The 19101-nt window shown below is 48.7% G+C and overlaps 1 protein-coding gene across 2 annotated transcripts in view; it reads right to left on the bottom strand.

The window, feature by feature from the left end:
- LOC147722733 (NFX1-type zinc finger-containing protein 1-like) overlaps positions 1–19101 on the bottom strand; it is a 1249199-nt gene that overhangs the window by 49608 nt on the left and 1180490 nt on the right. The window lies entirely within an intron of this gene.

Here is a 19101-nt window from a genome sequence, read left to right as displayed (position 1 = left end):
CCTGAGCCATGGTTAGCATCTTGAACTTCTCCTTCCGGAGGAAGCGATTCATGTCCCGGAGGTCCAAGATAGGACGCAGACCCCCTTTTTCCTTCTTGGGGACCAGAAAGTAGTGGAAATAGCAACCACTTCCTACTTCTGGCCCAGGAACGTACTCAATGGCCCACTTGGCCAAGAGGGCTGCAACTTCCTGTTGGAGAAGAGGCAAATGATCCCCCGACATGGGGTGGCACTGCGGTGCCATGGCTGGGAGTGGGGATTGAAAGGGAACGGAGAAACCCTTGCAGATTATCTGCAGCACCCATTTGTCCGACCTAATCACGCGCCAGCGGGAGAGGTGGTGGCGGATCCTGCCACCCACCGGGTGGGGTGCTCCCTGAAGCTCAGATTAGGATGGTTTAGAGACGGAAGCAGCAGGAGTGGAGGTGGATGGACCCGCATGCTGATTCCCCACACCGCGCCTGCGGAATCCGCCACCCTGCTGCGGCCGGTTCTGCATAGGCCTGGTGGAAGGGTGCGCCTGGGCGCCACAACCCTGGTTGCGAAAGGAACGAAAACGAGGAATGGCTGGGGCCTTGGTAGAAAGACCCAGGGACTTGGCCGTAGCCCGCAAGTCCTTTTTTTTTTAAAACAATTCTTTATTAAGGTGTATTCAATTTTTAACCAACCCACCCCTCCTCCCCCCACCACACCCCTATACAGGCATTTTCGAACAATATATACATACAAAGCCAGGTGTAAACATAGTGGTAAATGAGTTCAGCATTAAATCAATTGTATTTATACCAGTGTACTTGAAAAATTGTTTACTCGCTTCTTTCTATCCATCGAGTAAGGGGATCCCAGATTTCTAATCCTTTCTTTTTCGTTTTCCTTCCCTTCCTCTTATAGATGGCTATCTCTAAACTATATGTTGCTAGCAATCGTGCCCTCCATTGCTGGAATGTTGGAGGGTGTGGGTCTAGCCAAACTGATACCAGGCAAATTCTAAGCACTGCCATTGAAACAAACAGAAGTCCTTTCGATTTATCAGGTTGAATATCCCTATCTACCCCTGATATAATTTCAGCAGTTGAAATTTCTATTCTTCTCATAAATACTCCTGATAGAAAAACAGAGATTTCCCGTCTAATGGGGTTAAGTGCTTTGCATATAGCGAGCATGTGTATTATTCAGGCAGCGCGCATCGTGGGCATTGCGATCCTTTACCCGTACTCCATTTGGCTATCCTCTTAGCGGTGTAGTACAATTGAAAATACGTTTTATAGTATTGGGCTTAAAGTTTGGTCGACATTAATAGGGAATGGGAAAGTTCGAACGCCCTCTGTATTGAGGTTTCTAGTAAATCTAATTTGTTCCGCCATTTACAGGTGTACGTATCCAAATCATCAGGAAAACCAGTGATTAAATTATTATAAATTTCCCCAATTTTGACTCTAGTATTTTCAGTGATTGATTCAATTGTCTCGATTCGCCGGAATGTAGCTCTGCCTCACCCTTTTTTCATTATAAAGTTTCTTATTTGTAAGTATTTGAAGAAATCCCTGTATTCTAGACCAAATTCCCTTTTTAATACTTCAAATGAGCGAAAACCAGTTAAGCTATAGAGGGATCCAAATTGAGTAATGCCTGATCTGACCCATCGTATCGTGCATGTGCCTGTAAAAATCTCTGGGAGGTTATTATTTCTGTGAAGTGTTGTGTAATAAGAAAACCTTCAAATCCCCAGTAGTTTACTTATATTATTCCATGCACTACAGATTCCTTTTAGGGTTTTGAACTGAACTTTTTTAAAGTGGCAATCATATGTCAATCTCCAGAGATGTTCCCCTGTTTCTTAGCTTAGGATGAGTTCATGTGGAGTTGGAGCCCCCCCCCCCCCACACTCTTGATCGGACTCCTGATTTGGAATTAGAAGTGCCCTGCTATATTTGAGTACTGTGGCCCACCAGTAAGCTTTAAAGTTAGGTAGGGCGAGACCTCCTCGTTCTTTCGGTAAGGTGATCTATCTATGAGCTCTTCGTGACCTACTATACCCCCACTGGAAACGAGAAAAAATATTATCAATTTCTTTAAAAATCTGTTGGTCAAAGTTTAAACAAATAGTTCTAAAAAAATATAACAATTTGGGAAAAAATAGCATTTTGATTAAATTACATCTTCCTATGATTGTTAGCCCCTTTACTGCTAAGGCAATATTATTGCTGCCATTCACTTTCCATTGAAATCAATGGAAAGTCCATGACGAGTTACCCTTGTCATTAGCGGCGAAGAGGTTAGAGGTAAATTATGCAGTCTGCTAAGGCTCTTTTCTCTTCGTTTCATCAGTGGGTTTAGGTTTAGTTTAACCAGGTCATTTAGTTTTGAGGTAATGTTACCTCCTAAGTATAGTGCATTGTCCACTATCCGAGCGTCATTGTAATCGCATTGGTTGTTGATTATAATCTGGGTTTTATTTTGATTCAGTTTGTAGCCAGATATTTTCCCAAAGTTACTTGCTTCTACTTCCATTGAGCTAACTGCTTCTTCTGGGTTGGTTGGAACTATTGCTATGTCATCCGCGTATGCCAAGGTCTTAGTTTCTCCGTTAGGAGTCCTTGTTGGTGTTATAGCTAAGCTGGTTTCTAGTCGACGGATGAACGGGTCTATAAATATGGTGAATAATACAGGGGAACAAGGGCAACCCTGCCTTGTCCCTCTGGTCACTTTTATGTTATTTGAGAGTTCCCCGTTTATCATAACCACAGCTTCCAGGTTGACATACAACTTTCACACCGCGTTGATGTATCGATGCCCGATCCCACTACTCGACATAGCAGTCCATAAGTATTGCCAGGAGCCCCCATCAAAGGCCTTTTCCGCGTCTAGCAATATAAGCGCCATAGGCTATCCTGACGCTTCTGCTATGTCAAAGAGTGTGATCACCCTCTGAATATGATCAGTAGTAGATCTGCCCGGTACAAATCTGTGTTGTCTGACTGAGATGATTTTATGGATTACTGGGGTGAGTCTACTAGCTAATAATTTAGAATACATTTTGGAGTCACTATTTATTAATGTGATTGGGTGGTAAGCCCCTAACTCTGTGGGATCTTTGTTCTTCTTGGGGAATACAATGATTTTAGCATGAGCCCAGGATTCGGGTGGCCGCCCTCCTTGGAAAACATGAGTCATTAGTTTTGTTAAGATCTCTTTTAATTGCTTGTGGAATCTAGAGTAAAATTCCGTAGGGATCCCATCTAAACCGGCTGCTTTTCCAGGTGAGAGACTGTTAATTGAAAGAAGGATTTCTACCCATTGCGGTATCTCTGCCAGGGTATCTTGGTCTGTTTGCGGAAGCTGTATCCTCAAGACTGTGTCCAGGTATTCCTCAATTTCAGATTGGTTTTTGTTTGTCTCAGTATATAAGTCCTCATAGTAGCTCTGGAACACATCCCTAATCTCTCTGGGGTCTTGTGTAAGGCCATTTAAGGGTTCCCTAATTTCTTTGATCATGTTTTCTGAGCTTTGATGTCTTGTTCGGACAGCTAGATGGGGTCCTACCTGCTTGTTTAATTAATAGATTTTCTCTCTATTCAAGGTGGCTTTCTCTATTGCGTTTACTGTAAAGATCTGTTATTTTATTCCTCGTGATGGCTACTTCTCTTGCTGCACCCTCAGCATCTGTGCCCCCCTGAACTGCTCTTATAAGATATTCCTCCTTTGATGCTAAATTCTCATGTAAATATTTTAGGTTTCGTTTCGCCTCTTGGTTGCTTTTAATTGAGAATCTAAGAGTTTCTCCCCTGATTCCCGCCTTGAGTGCGTCCCAAACTATTTCCAACGGAGCACTACCATGGTTATAACCAAGAAATTCTGGAATCCAACTTTCAAAGCGCTGACAATACGTTTCATTTAGCAATAATGCCCTTTCGAATGTCCAACTACTGCGGTTATGTTGTGGCTTCCCTGTATCAATGTTTACTATTAGGGGATTGTGATCTGATAAAACACTGGGTAATCGATCTATTGAGCACTTGGTTATGATGGTATGGGAGGCAAATATGTAGTCCAACCTGGCAAATTTAGAATGTGGGTGAGAAAAAAAAGTAAAGCCGGGATTATTTGGGAATTTCATCTGCCAGCAGTCCGCAATCCCGTGTGTTACATAATACCTCTAGGGCTCTGAATACTTTCGGTTTCCTACCCTGATATACAAAGTTGTGCCCCGACGACCAGTCAGATGGTAAATTTAGGTTAAAGTCGCCACAAACAATCATTGGGGTGACCAATGTACTAATTTGTTAGATAAAAATTCCAAGAGGTCTGGGTCATCTGTAACACACCCATATACCGAGCAAATAGTTATCTTTTTTCCCCCGCCATATAGACACACCGTAATTGCTCACCGTCCCAATTTATTGGCGGCTGATCTTGTAAATTGGAGCCCCACTCCACCTGCCAAAATAGCCACCCCTCGTCTTTTATTTGTCTGGGTTGTCGCCGTGACCAATCTATAGCCAAGGGTTTTTAGAAGATGCATTTGTGAACCTTCCACATGTGTCTCTTGAAGACAAACAATATCTGCCCCAATTGATTTGAGGCCTATTGCTGTTCTCTGTTTATTTTCGGATCATTGAGGCCACAGATATTAATTGTTAATATTTTTAATTTAGCCATTCATGTGATTAGATTTTACCTTACCCAACTGTGAAATGTTGCCTATTCTAGTAGGCCTTCTTTTGTTGCAAGTTCTATCTATTATGAGTTTAAATTCAGGACCATTAATCTTAATTAAAGTCCTGACTAAGGTTCCTGCCATGAATCCATGCCTGTAGGCCCTCCCCCTCCCCAGTGCACCCCCTACAAAACCCTGTAACCCCTCCATACGAACCCACCCCACACCCTCTACCACCCATTTTGGTTTCCTGGTTTTGAAGGAACCCAGGTGTGGGCATCGTGGTAATCGGCACGCCCCACCCCGCGCCCTGATCCCTGCATACGCCTTGAGGGAAAAGTCTATTTTGATAATAGTCTCCAAAAAACATTTGCAAATACCTATTTATGCAGAAATATTGCGCCAATTTGCTCAAAGGGAGTAAAAAGTTGTCTCAGCCTCCACCTGCGTTCCACCGTAGCATGAGCATAATCTGGTCGGGTGAAGAACATGAAGCCTTTGTGCACTCTTTTACTGGTGGGCCGTGCAAGATCGAAAATAGCTTCGCATAAAAGAAAATTTCCAAAATATACCAGCATTGCCCTTGGATATGTGCTTGTGCTGGTGTATGAGGTCGCTTTGGGATGGTAAAAGGAAAGCAGTGTGCGCTCTGTACTTCTCTGTCCATTTCCCAAGATTGCAGTTCCGGAAATGCTTCTTTAACCCCTTAGGCGCGGCCGCGATTCTGCGCCTGTGCGGCCGTTTTAAAGAGTGAGCGGGTTCATGACGGCCCCCAGCCGTCATCAGCACACAAGCACCGGGATGCATGACGGCTGGGGGCCTTCATCAGCATGGAAGGGGTTAAGCAAAGATGTCATGAAGCCCCTTGGATCATTCCCCTCTGCTCCCTCGGGAATTCCAAGAAAGCGTAAGTTATTGCGCCTGGCTCTATTTTCTTGATCTTCGACCATCAGCATCAGATCCTTTACTCAGATCCTTTACAATTCCCTCCTGTTCTTTTCCCTGAGCCTGGAGAACGGAGACGTCCTTCTCAAGGTTCTCGGTACGTAGTTCCACCGAGGCCATTCTATCGGAGATTTCCAAGCAAGTGTGACCCACTTTTTTAATTGCTCCTTGTAGTTTCTGGATGGCGATGTGGTTCTTCTTATTGTCTAGTTTAACGTCTTCTTGAAAATTCTTAATAGAGCATAGGACATCGCTCAGGGAGGGATCTACTTGCAACCATCGTTGCCAGATTGTTTTGGGTCGATCCCTTTACCATCTTCTGAAAAGCATATATTATGGTCTGATTCAGTCGTGAGATGTGAAGCAGGGTTCCTCCGAGTATAATCGATCTGATCTGAATTATTCCCCTGGTCGGTAGTATCTTCATACATTAGTTTACTTTGTCTTTTTTGTCTTCTTTTCTTTTTTTCCAGTTTCTTTCTTGGGGTGTTGTCTTGCAAAGAGTCAATCGGTTTCCTTGCGTGTTGGATCTGGAGAATCTAAAGATTCTGCACTTGATTGCTCTAGTCTCTGTGCCTCACTTGATGTAGAAACACCTGTTTCATATATTTCAGAGTCTGAATCTGAATCATCAGAGGTAGCTTGAGGTTGAGATTGTAATCTTTTACAGAGAGAAAGAGTTTTTGCCGAGGGCGAAGATGGGTTTGAAAGTACAGTTTGATTTGAGTACAATTGCTCCCCTGAACCTTCTTGTGACATATTCATGTCCAAAATTATCTCCGACGTTATCTCTGAAGTTGGTTTTACAGTGCCTGGGTCGAGATCTGGGCTTGTATTTGGTCTTAATTCAGTTTCGGACACAGCTGCTTTTGTATTCTCTGCTTTTTTCTGGAGAAGGGATAATGATTGATTTACTGAGATTACCGCATGTCCTGGGACTGTTTCTACTTCTGTTACTGCCACCATTTCTGCTTCTGTTACTGCGTTTTCAGGTACTTTGCTGGCCTTGGCTGTTTCGGTTGCCGATATATATAACTCAGCCCTCCATTTATCAGATTTGGCGGAAGTATGCATTTCTTCCCTGGGCATCGGGCTAAAGATGTTGGAGATCCTAGGTTGAGACTCGATTGATTGCCCGCTACTTTTGCTTGCTGACTTCAAATTTTTAATTGTTTGGAGTCTCTTTGCTTTTTTAGCAAGCAGTTCCATTTTATCACTAGCATGCAGACCCTCCATGTCCTTGTCCTTGTTTTTTCCTTGTCTTTGTCTTTATCTTTGGCCTTGTCCTTGTCTTTGTCTTTATCATCTTTGTTTTTGGACCTTCTTGTCTCGGGTCGTCTCTGTGTGCTCAGTGTGTTCAGTAAATTATGTGTACCTTGGGTATCTTGTGTGCCTTGAGTGCTCTCGAGCGAAACCTCTGCGTGGTTACCGGCTTGCGCGCATCCTGCCCCCCTCTGCCCTGCCATTCTTACTTGGATTGGTGTTTGTTTTGGTCGAGATCCTGGTCCTGGTCCTGGCCCTGGTCCTTCTCTCCCCACCGGCTCACAATGGGCCTCAACTCGTAGTTCGACTTGCCACCCTTTTGTAGCCTTGGGTCTTGTCCAGGTCCACAACCCACTACAGGTTACACGAATAGTGATGTTGTGGATGCGGTGGATTCTGCGGAGTACTGGTGCCGGAGTGGAGCTGGCAGCGTTGAAGGCCAACCAGCGTCTCCCTCGCGTTGCCCCTGGCAACGGAGTAGCGCGGACGGCTGGCAGAGCCGCAGTGCGTCAGACCGTCGAGGACGGGGTTCACGGCAGCCACAGCAGCAGAGGTAGCAGAAGCAGCCCGATCGTTGAAGGAAGAACCGGAGAAGATTCAACCTGCAGTGGGCTGTGAGTCGAACTAGGCACAGCAACACTGCCGAGTTCAACGCGCCTCTCAGCCTGATCCGAACGTCAGAGACTTAGAGAGCATCGTACATCGTGCATCAGAGAGTCAGAGCGTCAGAGCATCAGACATCAACATCGGAGACCAGGAGAGAAAGGTGAGTTAACCACAGCCTTTTCATTTTTGGGATTTTGATAACTGTATGTTGGATTTTTATCGCTTTAATCTTGTTTTACACAGATAAATATTGGATATTTTTCTCAAACTGGTGTGGGGTCCTTTTGCCGTGTTTTCTACTGTATTATTTTTTGTTATGTGCAAAAGCTTTACACATTGCTTCTAAGATAAGTCTGACTGCTCATGCTAAGCTACTAAGGAGGTGAGCTGGGGTTATTTTAGATGTGTAATCCCCTTATCCTGACTGATTCTGCCTGGGTTAGGTGCATACCCTAGCCAACCAGAAAACCCATTTCTAATAGCCATAAATCAGATCCTGCACACTATGGGCCTGAAGTATATCTTGCTATTTCTTGCCACTCTTACGGTCCTCAATGGGGAAAAGTCCATACCCCGGATGAGGAGTGGGATTGGCTGGAACTGGATGGTAGGACAGGGGCAGCGGCAATAACTGGTAGAGATGCCAAAGATGCTTGCTGGGTGCAGAGACCCAGCCTAATTGAGAAACACCCGAGAAGTGATTGGTGGTCTGCAAGGATGGCACAATGGACATGCAGCCTGGCCACATTCCAATGACCTAACACTCCCACCTGAGATGACCCCCTCTAGAGTGACGGAGGATTGATCAGGACTGTGGGTGGGTGCAGGGACCAGAGAAGACAAACTTACCAAATTGAATTGTAAATGAGAATTTGGGAAGGTTTTAAATGCACACCAGGCACATGCAGATCTGGACAAGTAGCACATGAAGCGTATCCTACACTGCTTGACTATACTGCTGAGGCAGGTGAGTACTGACGGATGAGCTACACCACAAATATTTCTGATAGCAGACATACAGTATGGCTGCTATACACAGACCTTTAATAGGGATAGCCACATGAATTGTACGTGGCCTTAACGCTTATCAGAAACGATACCGGACACCTGCCTACCTGCAACGTCACGGGTCTGGATAGCCACGTTGCAGTAGACACATCTACTAGAAGAGGAAGCGGGGAAATTGGGGAAAACTGTTGTGGCGACTTGTACTCCTCCATGTATTCCTAGGAGTAGTGGCTGCATGGGTAGCATCCGAGTTTCCCTTCCAACACAGACAATCCAGAGCAGATGTGAAAGGTCGCTACATAATGATTTATGGCCTACTGGATAGAGTGGAGGTGAGCTTGCTAAATTCATCTACATCCAACTTTGCTGATGAAGATTTTTCCCATACACCGGTGCACACTTTACTCCCATATGCTGATCTCCCATGATTTTACCTGCATTTTAGATGGTGACTAGGATAGACAGCCTCGCAAACAGCATACTAAACCTGGACTGACGGAGACACTACTTGGGATTTTTGAGCAACTGGACTGTGTGGACATTAGGTGCTTCCTACACCCCACAGATAAACAATACTCATGCCACTCGCATAATACTTAGAGTTGTCTGAACTGCATCATAGCGTCTACAGAGTTTATCCCCCAAATCCAAGGGCTTGCTACGAAACAGGTTTCTGTCTGACCATTCCCTGCTAGCTGTTGACTACGACAGCTTAGGACCCCAAGGGCGAACAATTGACTTGGCAGGTGTGCCAGGAAGTACTCACAGATGAGGTCTTTAGGGCAGTGCTACACACAACTACTGGAGAGTGCATGGACAATAACTGGGGAACCGTAGAGACACGCTACAGAATTGAAGGCACGGAAGGCAATCTTTCGGGTGAGTGTACGTTAACAACATATGGTATAAAACAACAAATTTCCGACGCACACTGATGAAACAGGAGACTCATCTGGTGGATTTGCAGACACGGGAGGAGAGGATGCTCTGGCCCTTCAAAGAGACATAGTAGACACGTGAGGCACGCTGGATAAGTACAACCTATAAGAATATGGGCAGAAACTACTCTGAGAAGGTGACACATCAGGAGGCTGCTGGCATGGCTGCTGAAAGGGGAACCACTCCACCTCACTGATCCTAACTGCAAGACCTGGCATCCCTGGTGTTACTCCCCTGACGTTTTTCCTGCTGACCTCCTGCTTTGCTGATTTCATTTTTGCTGGCTTTAGGATCTTGGACACTCTACCACTGCTAACCAGTGCTAAAGTGCATGTGTCCTTCGGCCTAAAACATTGCAACATTGGCTTATGCACAATTGGCATATTTAATTTACCTATAAGTCCCAAGTAAAGTGCACTACATGTGCCAGGCCCGTAAATAAATTAAATGCTACTAGTGGTCCAACTACAAGACCATCTTCAGGACATAATATTCATATGAAGAACAAAGACCCTTCGATAAGCAGACCAATACAAAACATTTCCTAATCTTGCTGCATAATGAGAGTAGGACCTTAAATGCGTCGGCTGATAACTCAGTGTGATGTCTTATCCGGAGTGCGAAGTGTCGCATCACTCTAGAGATAAAATAAAATTGCATATGTCGCCATATTATATCACCGATCTCGTATAGCGTCCTCCCAAAAAGTTCAGGATATTACACGGCAGCATATGCAGTTTGCAATTTATCTCTAGAGGGGTCTGGTAGATGGATAACATCAAAGACCGAAATGTTAACCCATCAACCCATTTTCTGTCAAGCTAATGTTAAAAAAGCTTTGTTCGTGGAAATCTAGGTCCTATGTATAGGCTAGTTTCCGTAGTTAGTATATGAAATGGGTTATAGTACATTGTTGCTTAGGACAAATTATTTGATGTGACTTTGGTTCTCTCTTATTAATATAGTCCTTGTTGACTTTATTTAATATATTTTTAGGACAATACATTTCTGATATCACGATTAGAGCATCCAACAGTAGTGCTGAAATTGAATTTAACTGCTCCTAAAGTGAAGTAAGGCGTCTTTACCTGATAACTTGTTACCCACCCCCCTTAAGTGAAGTAAGGCGTCTTTACCTGATAACTTGTTACCCACGCCCACCAAAGTAGAATGGGTTGCCCAAATATTGATGATATAGTTTTAATAACTTGGCATTTTCACTGAATTCATGCTTGGTGTGCGTGACAACTGGACTTTGTGCATTCTCTCCAGACAGCCACACAAATGGAGCTTAGGTGTAATTGATGAGCCATCAAGATCCTCATGGGTCTTTCTGGGCAGAATGGGAGGGAGGAGCTGACACACCAGAATGGTCTGTGCCTGTCCCCATACAAAGAGTTACATACCCTGCTGTATTGAGTCTGGAGAATGGGCATGAAGGGCAAGGACCTTTTGGCTTTCAAAGGCCTCTTGTTGAAGTCTCCCTCATTTCAAAGGCACAAGTGGGTATTATTACTGGACCTATGGCCCCATCAACTCAGTACACTTGCGAAATCGGGCTTCTCTCAGTATTTTTGTCCTTCTAGGACAACGATCAGCTTAGCACACTCTGGCAACAGCAGTCAATGATTTGTTCAATCTCTCATTGGCTACGGCCAAAACATTTAAGGAATGGAAGTGTGCTCAAGCATCTCTGCTTCCTAAAAAACCCTCAGGTAACCCTGATGTCCTCTCCAACTACAGACTGATTTTGCTGTTACCTTTACTTGTAAAAGTCATCGAAAGGAATGTTAATAAACAGCTCTTATCTTTTTTTGAGGATCAAAAGATCTTAGCACCGGAGGGGCGTGGCCGACAGCCGACGGGAATGGTCGCTTGCTAGTGCGACTCCCGATCCTTGCCTGACGATCCGCCCAAATTATCCCTCTGCACTCCGGGGTTTCCTCTGCCGTTAAGGGGTACCCCGACAGGCATCGACTGCGTATCAGGCGGTGAAGTGCTGGTCCCGTTTGAGGCTCCCTGGAGGCGGCTGGACCCGAGACGGAGAACTCCCCCGGGGCCCGCAAGATGGTGGCCGTGTCGGACGCCCGGCCGGCCTTCTAAAACGGCTGGGTGCGGCTGCTCCCGTCCCGATCCCGGGACGCATTTTGCCCCCGAGCCGCCAACCGGACCTGCTTACTGTCCGACCGGAGCGAGGTGGGCCCCCAAAAAAAGACTTCCGGAGTTGTTCTTGGCATGCGGGGAGTGACGCTGTGGCGGTCCCCTCCGTGCCGGGGAACTGTCTGCGCTGCTCCCTGGCTTTGGGGCCAATTGACTGCGGAGCTCCGGCCCGCCCATAGATGCCTGGCTGGACCCACATCGGAGTCGCAGCCTGCCTCACTGTTTCGCCGCCCGCTGGACCTCCTTCCTTCCACCTGAGGAGAGGCAGACTTTCGGAGCGCACCGCACATCTACCCTGACCCCACGTGAGGGAGAACAGGGAGGACTCCTTGTGTGCCGGGCGCATCTCAGGCGACGCCCCGGCTCAGGCGCTTTTCCTTTGAGGCTCTTTTCGCCTGAGGACCTGTGGCTCCCCCCTGCCTTGCTTCACGGGCGGCGCTTCCCTCGGGAGCGTGCCCTGGGGGCCCTGGTGGGTCACTGCTTTCACCGGTCCGTCTCCGGGCCTACTCAGTGGGGCTACATCCGGATCTAAGAGCCCACTGGCGGCCGAATCGGAGGTCTGCTACCCCGGAGGTACTCTTGCCACCCACCTGCCGGACACGCCTCTCCTGTCCTGCCAATCGACCCTGGTTTGCGGTGGTGGGGGTGCTATTGGCTGTGTTGCCCCCCACTGCCCATGAGCTTGGCGCCTCCGATCTGCACCGGGGGGGGGGGGGGGGGGGGGGGAGCCCCTCCTCCCTTGAGTTCACCTTGCTGCACCATGGAGACCAGGTACGCGTAGCTGTGCCACAATGCGGGTGGAGACTGAACTGCTCAATACTCACCTCGTCTGCTCCTTGGCCCCACCTGCTTTGCCTCCCACGCAGCGCCTGGACCCCTGCACCCCTTGACCCACGCGAGGTGTGCTGCGCTGAGTGGTTTCGTGGGTCCTGTGTGGCGTGCTCCTGCTCCGCTCCTACGCCGTGGGGACGTGCCGGCCTTCGTTCTTTACCCCGGTGCCGCCCTGCCCAGTCTGTGCTTGGCTCGTACCAGTGGGACGAGATGGCGACCGGCAGAGGGTCGCGGCCCCCAACTCAGAGACAGATTAATAAGAACTCCTGGGGCGTCAAGGGGGACAACAGGGAGTCGGCTCCCCCGGGAGAACCTAAGCTCGCGTCCCCCACGCAGGGAGCAAAGGCACTCACCCTGGAAGACGTAATGGAGGCCATCGGTGGGGTCCGCTCTTCTCTGGAGACTCGAATCGACTCCGTTAACATTGAGGTGACTCTCCTGCGTGCTTACTTGCGTAAAATGGACACTAAAGTTAAAGAAGTGGAGGTCAAGACAGCAGCCTTGATCGACGATACCTCTACTCTTCAGCAGCAAGTTGCCCAGCTTCAGAAACAGCAGAAGCTGATGAGTGACCAGTTGGACGACTACGAAGGGAGGGCGAGACGGAACAACATCCTCATCTTAGGGGTCCCGGAGCGAATGGAGGAGCCCTCAGCTGACCTGTTTGTGGAGTCCCTGGTTACAACACACCTTAAACCGAAACAACTTTCGAATTATTTTTCTATTGAAAGAGCGCACAGGGTCCGGGGAGGTAAACCTAAGCCGGGGCCCCCCCCACGTCCCATCATTGCGAGGGTCTTCAACTTTAGAGACCGTGACGCTATCTTACAGGCTGCCAGATCTGGCCCACCTCTTCTCTTGGAGAACACTCGCATCTCCATGTTCCCGGACTTCACGGTCAAGGTGCAGGCGAGGCGTCGCAGCTTTCTGGAGGTCAAAAGAGCGCTGCGCGTAAAGGGCGTCAAATATTCCATGCTCTTCCCGGCGAAACTACATGTCGAAAAGGATGAAAAAACATGGTTCTTTTTCTCGCCGGAGGAGGTGTGGGACTGGTTGGAGGGTTGGAGTAGAGTAGGAGGTTCTCCACGGAACCGATCCACGCCGGATGCGACCCTGCTGGAAGACTGTCTGCCTGAGAGTCAGGACCTCTTCACTGGACCACTTGATTGAGTGGAATGACGTCCCTTTGTCGAGACGGACCCTGCCACAGAACACAGGGGTCTCCTCCATGCGGCTGCCGCTTGATCGATGGGACTGCCGGGGGCGGCGAGCTTCCTTCTTTTGTGCTGACCTCTGTCTCTGGGACCTGTTTCCTTCGGCCGAGATCGGGCTGCACCAGCTGACTGACAAGTAACTTTTCTATTATGTGAATGCTGTTTAAGTCTTATGATACGACCTTACAATGTGTATTAAATATATAATGTTTTTCAGTCGAGCAAGCGGCACTGTCGGTCCCCCAGTACCCCGATTACGAGTGGGAGGGCGACAGGCACTCTGCCTAGTTGGGGTTTGGATAGTTTTGAATCCGCGGGCAGGGAAGCAGGGTGCGGGGAAGGGGCGGGGGTGGGGGGATTGGCATTGTTTTGTTGCTGTCATGTTGTTCACTTTCGTCCTTAGCAGAGTCTTTACAGTTTGTTTCTTATTGCTCATCTATCCTTGTGTTTCCAGCGGAGCCGTCTTTAGTTTAGCCTTCCTGCCTGTCCAGGGTCCCGTGGTGCTTGGCCTGTTGTCCTGACTGCTCTCTGGTTTCCGGAGACAATACGTCCTGATATGTCCCGTGCCTCGAGTGGCCCCAGGGCACTGCCGCCGTTTGTGGTTCTTTCTAGAGCGCCCCATATACTTGACCCCCCAATCTTGCAGTCATGACTCAACTACTCTCTAGGTCCCTTACTATCCTCACATGGAACGTTAATGGTCTAGGTCACAAAATAAAAAGAGGTGTAGTCCTCCAGTTCCTCAGGCGCCACTCCCTCGACATAGTCCTTTTGCAGGAGACCCACTTGGTCGGTAACACCCGCCGGGCGCTGCAGCAAGGGGCAGCGCCCGGCAGGTGTTACCGACCAAGTGGGTCTCCTGCAAAAGGACTATGTCGGGGGAGTGGCGCCTGAGGAACTGGAGGACTACACCTCTTTTTATTTTGTGACCTAGACCATTAACGTTCCATGTGAGGATAGTAAGGGACCTAGAGAGTAGTCGACGCTGGTCCACGCTGGGTTTACTTCTGGGTCCCCCAGGCACTGGGATTTTAGTTAGGAAATCTCTCGCACTCACTTACTCACGCTGCTGGGCCGACCCCCTGGGCCGGTTTGCAGTTGTAGAGGCCTCCTGGGAGGGGCGTCCCTTGAACATCATCTCTGCGTACCTCCCGCCAACCTTGGTACGAGACTCCCTCAAAGAACTGAACACTCAACTGCTGGGCCTCTCCCCGGGTACACTCATAATTGGCGGGGATTTCAACGCCACGATGTGCGACGACCTGGACCGTAGGCCTAAGAGGGGCTCACACCGCCAGAGCTCGGACTTGGCTGACTTAGCCCAGGCTTTAGGTTTAAAAGACATCTGGCGCCTTCACTTTCCAGACACACCATACTTCACGCACTACTCTAATGCACACAACAGTGCATCAAGAATTGACTATTTCCTCTGCCCCGTCGCGGACATAGGCTGCTTTGTCCGCCTGAAAGGTCTCCCTCGTGGTATTTCCGACCATTCGCCGCTCATGGTGGACGTAAACTACAATCACCAGTTGGTGAGGGGACCTATCGTTATTAATCCCTGACTCTTGCAGATTCCCGATATTAGAGAGGCGTTGCGGGAGCGTACCAAACTCTATTTTGTGGAAAACGTAGGCTCGGTAGACTCGGCTGTTACGCTCTGGGAGGCCTACGTGGCAGTCGTAAAGGGTGAAGCACTAGCCCTTAAGACGAATCATCTGCGTAAACATGCCGAGCACATTACGCAGGTGGAAACCACGCTCATCGGCCTTGAGGCGTCCTATAACGTGGCACCATCTATTCCGCTACTGAACGTCTCCATGCCCAACAATTGATTTACAAAGCGCTGACCTAAGAGAAGGCACAGGCGCGCAATTGCTCCACACGCGTCATCGGGTCTACGAATTAGGAGACAGTGCAGGCAAGGTGCTTGCATGGTTGGAGCGTCGCGATCAAGGATCTAGATGGGTGTCATCCATAACTAGGCCTGATGGATCTATGGTGGTAGATCCCCAAGACATTGCGGAGGCGTTTGCTGATCACCTTGAAAATGTATACACCGCTGGTAGCGGCTACTCGTCTGCCGAATCCAGACAACTGTTGGAAGGGATGCGCCTCCCGGCCGTCTCAGACTCCGACCGGCTTGCCCTAGACGCCGACCTCTCCGCTGACGAGCTCACCACGGCGCTTTTTGCTGTGAACTCTGGCAAAGCTATGGGCCCCGACGGAGTCCCAGTTGAGTTTCTGAAGAGAATGGTCCCTGATATTATTCCCCATCTTTTAAATATGTTTACGGAGAGCCTAGAGCTTGGAGTGCTCCCTCTCGATCAAAGACTGGCCTCTATAGCGGTCATTCTCAAACCTGCCAAGCCCCCCACTGCATGTAGCTCCTATCGGCCGATTTCCTTGATCAACACTGGGGCCAAAGTCCTGGCTAAACTACTGGCGACTCATCTTCTTCTGGTCCTTCCCTCCCTTATTCATGACGACCAGTCCGGTTTTCTTCCGGGCCGTAACACAGCGCTAAATCTACGTAGGGTGCAAAATAAGTTGAGCCATCAGCCCACCTTGTCCCAGGATGCCGCTATTTTGTCCCTCGATGCAGCGATGGCATTCGACTCGATTGAGTGGCCTTACTTGTTTGAGGTCCTCCATCGCTTTGGCTTTGAACCCAAATTTATTGGATGGGTGCGTCTTCTATATACGGACCTCTTTTGCCAAGTCCGGGTCAATAACTTCCTGTCCCGGAGATTTCCTCTCATAGAGGCACCAGACAGGTCTGTCCCCTTTACCCCTTGTTGTTTGCCCTCACCCTGGAGCCTTTGGCTCACTGGGTTCGCACTGATGTCTCAATCAGGGGCTTACGATGGAAGAGACTTTTGACAAGATCTCTCTTTACGCCGACGACATCCTGATATACGTGTCGTCCCCCCAGTCTTCCATTAACAGCCTGTTCCACGTCCTTACCAACTTTGGAAAATACTCGGGCTATGCCATAAACTGGACCAAATCGGTGCTGTACATGTTACATGGTCCGCCGCCTCGCCTGCCCAGGGGGTTCTCAATCACATTAGCCTCTGAAGGCTTTACATATCTCGGTATCTTCATCACCCCTGACTTCCAACGGTTCTATGATTGTAATCTGTGGGGCCCACTTTGCAGGCTCCGTAGCGACGTTGCTCATTGGCGCTCCCTCCCGCTCTCTCTCCTGGGACGGGCGGCAATGGTTAAAATGCTAGCGCTCCCACGCTTCCTGTATGTCCTACAAAATTGCCCGTTCTCCATTCCAGATTCATACTTCAGGGCGGTAGAAAGTGAGCTCCGACTGTTACTCTGGGATGGTGGTGCTGCTCGGATTGCTCTCTGTAAACTGTTTCAGGGATGGTATGACGGGGGAATAGCCCTTCCTAATCTTCGTCTTTACTATTGGGCCTCCCAGCTAGTGGTGATTAACCACTGGCTACCCGGCTCACCTCTGAATCCGTCCTTCCTATTAGATAGAGATCAAACAGGGCGGGAGGGCTACTTGGGGGCCTTATATAGCAAACCCACGAAAGCTAGGTACGTTGGGCCTATGGCACATACGGTGGCCATTTGGCACAGAGCCAATACAAGGCTGGGCTGGGCTGACAAACTTACCAGAACCTCGCCTCTGTGGTCCGCACAACATTTGGGCTCCCTTTGTTTCTCCCGTGGTTTTGATAGGTGGGACACGATAGGGATTTCTGAGATCGGAGACCTGGTAGACAAAGGTAAATTGCTGACCTTTAGTGACCTACAAGCTAAACATGCCCTAGCATCCACTGAGTATTTTCGGTACCTACAGATCACACACGCCCTACAAGCCGCCTTTCCGGACTTCGCCTCCGTACCTGCTACCTACCGTTTGGAGGATATGCTGTTGTCGGAACCTCTTCCTGAAAAGGCCATATCCCTGACCTATCGTAAGCTCTGCAACAGCCTTCCTGACTCCTTCTTGCCACTACGGGCCAAATGGGAAACTGACCTGGGTCCTATGGTAGACGATGAGAGACGCTTGGCGCTAATGTCCCCGAGGGAATCGGCCATATGCCACTAAAAGTGCTGTACAGAGTATACATGTCCACCCTCACCCTGGCCAAAATCGGTCGGCGACCCGACGCACTATGCCTGCGTGGTTGCGGACTCCCTGGGACCTTCTACCATATCCTGTGGGACTGACCCGTGATACAGCAGTTCTGGTCGGCTACGCTGCGAAAAATGAGCAGCTCCTTGGACAAACCACTCTCCACGTCGCCCAAGGAATGTGTCCTCAACGTTTGGGGGCCGAACGACCTAAATGCCTGTGAGCTACAGTGGACGGCACTGGGGTTTCTGTTGATCAAACGCTCCATAGCAATGGGATGGGGCTCCCCGGACAGACCACTGGTGGTGAGATGGATGGCCGCAATGGACCAATGCACGATAGCTGAGAAAACCGTATATAAAATAAGGGGCTGCCCCAGGGTGTGGGACAAGAAGTGGGGACACTGGAATGCATACCGTGGCGACCTATGTGATTCTCCGACAGCGGAACTGGCGATGCCCCGTAGAGGACCTAGGAGCGGGTGTGTGGGCTGAGGAGGGTAGGACTGGCCTCTACTGTGATCTCCCTCTATTCCCTTAACGAAATGTGAGATGCTCCTATCATTCTGTTTTACACCAATAGGGCCTAGTGCGATTCAGCACCACTAACTCGAACTGGACCCCGGGGTTGGATTGTGGGCTTTCTTGACACTCTCTGCTGGATTTAATTATTTGAGTATTGTTGTTTAAATGAAAAAAGTGGTGTGAGTACCCTGTTTGTGTCCATGGCTGGTATTACTTTGTTTTTTATGGCTTTGCTCTACTGTGACGCCGTCCGACCTCAGGGTTGTGGACCGAAAGGCTGTGTACTATTACTTAACCTGATTCCAGCCCTTTATCATTGCCTATATGTACACAGATGTGCATATCCATCTGTTCTCTTGAAGATGCACCAATAAAAAGTTTAATAAAAAAAAAGATCTTAGCTCCCTCTCAATCGGGCTCTAGAGAGTTAGACAGTACTGAGACTGCCCCATAGTTGTTACCGATAACATCAGGCTCTCTATAGATGCAGGAACAGCGGTCATATTAGTGCTACTGGACCTATCGGCGGCTTTGGACACGGTCTCCCACCCCATTCTAATTTGTAGACTACATGAGGCTGGTCTTCATGGCAGGACGTTACATTGGCTCAGGGACTTCTTTGATAATCATACACAGTGTCTGCCTTGGCTCTTTCAAATCAAGACTGAGAAAATAATCAAGACAGTCCCCCTGGGATCACGCCTGAGTCCAAATATGTTTAATATTTATTTGGTGTGGAGATTGTGTCATACGCAGATGATACTCAACTTCTCATCTCTTTTGGCTCTGATCCAGACAAGGTAGAGGACACATTTGCGGGTTACATGAGGGAAATCGCCATCTGGATGA

This window comes from Lissotriton vulgaris, chromosome 4_1, assembly GCF_964263255.1.
Source record: "Lissotriton vulgaris chromosome 4_1, aLisVul1.2, whole genome shotgun sequence".
Classification (NCBI taxonomy): Eukaryota; Metazoa; Chordata; class Amphibia; order Caudata; family Salamandridae; genus Lissotriton; species Lissotriton vulgaris.
The sequence above is the reverse complement of the archived record's forward strand: the minus strand, read 5'-3'. Positions and strand labels throughout refer to the sequence as shown.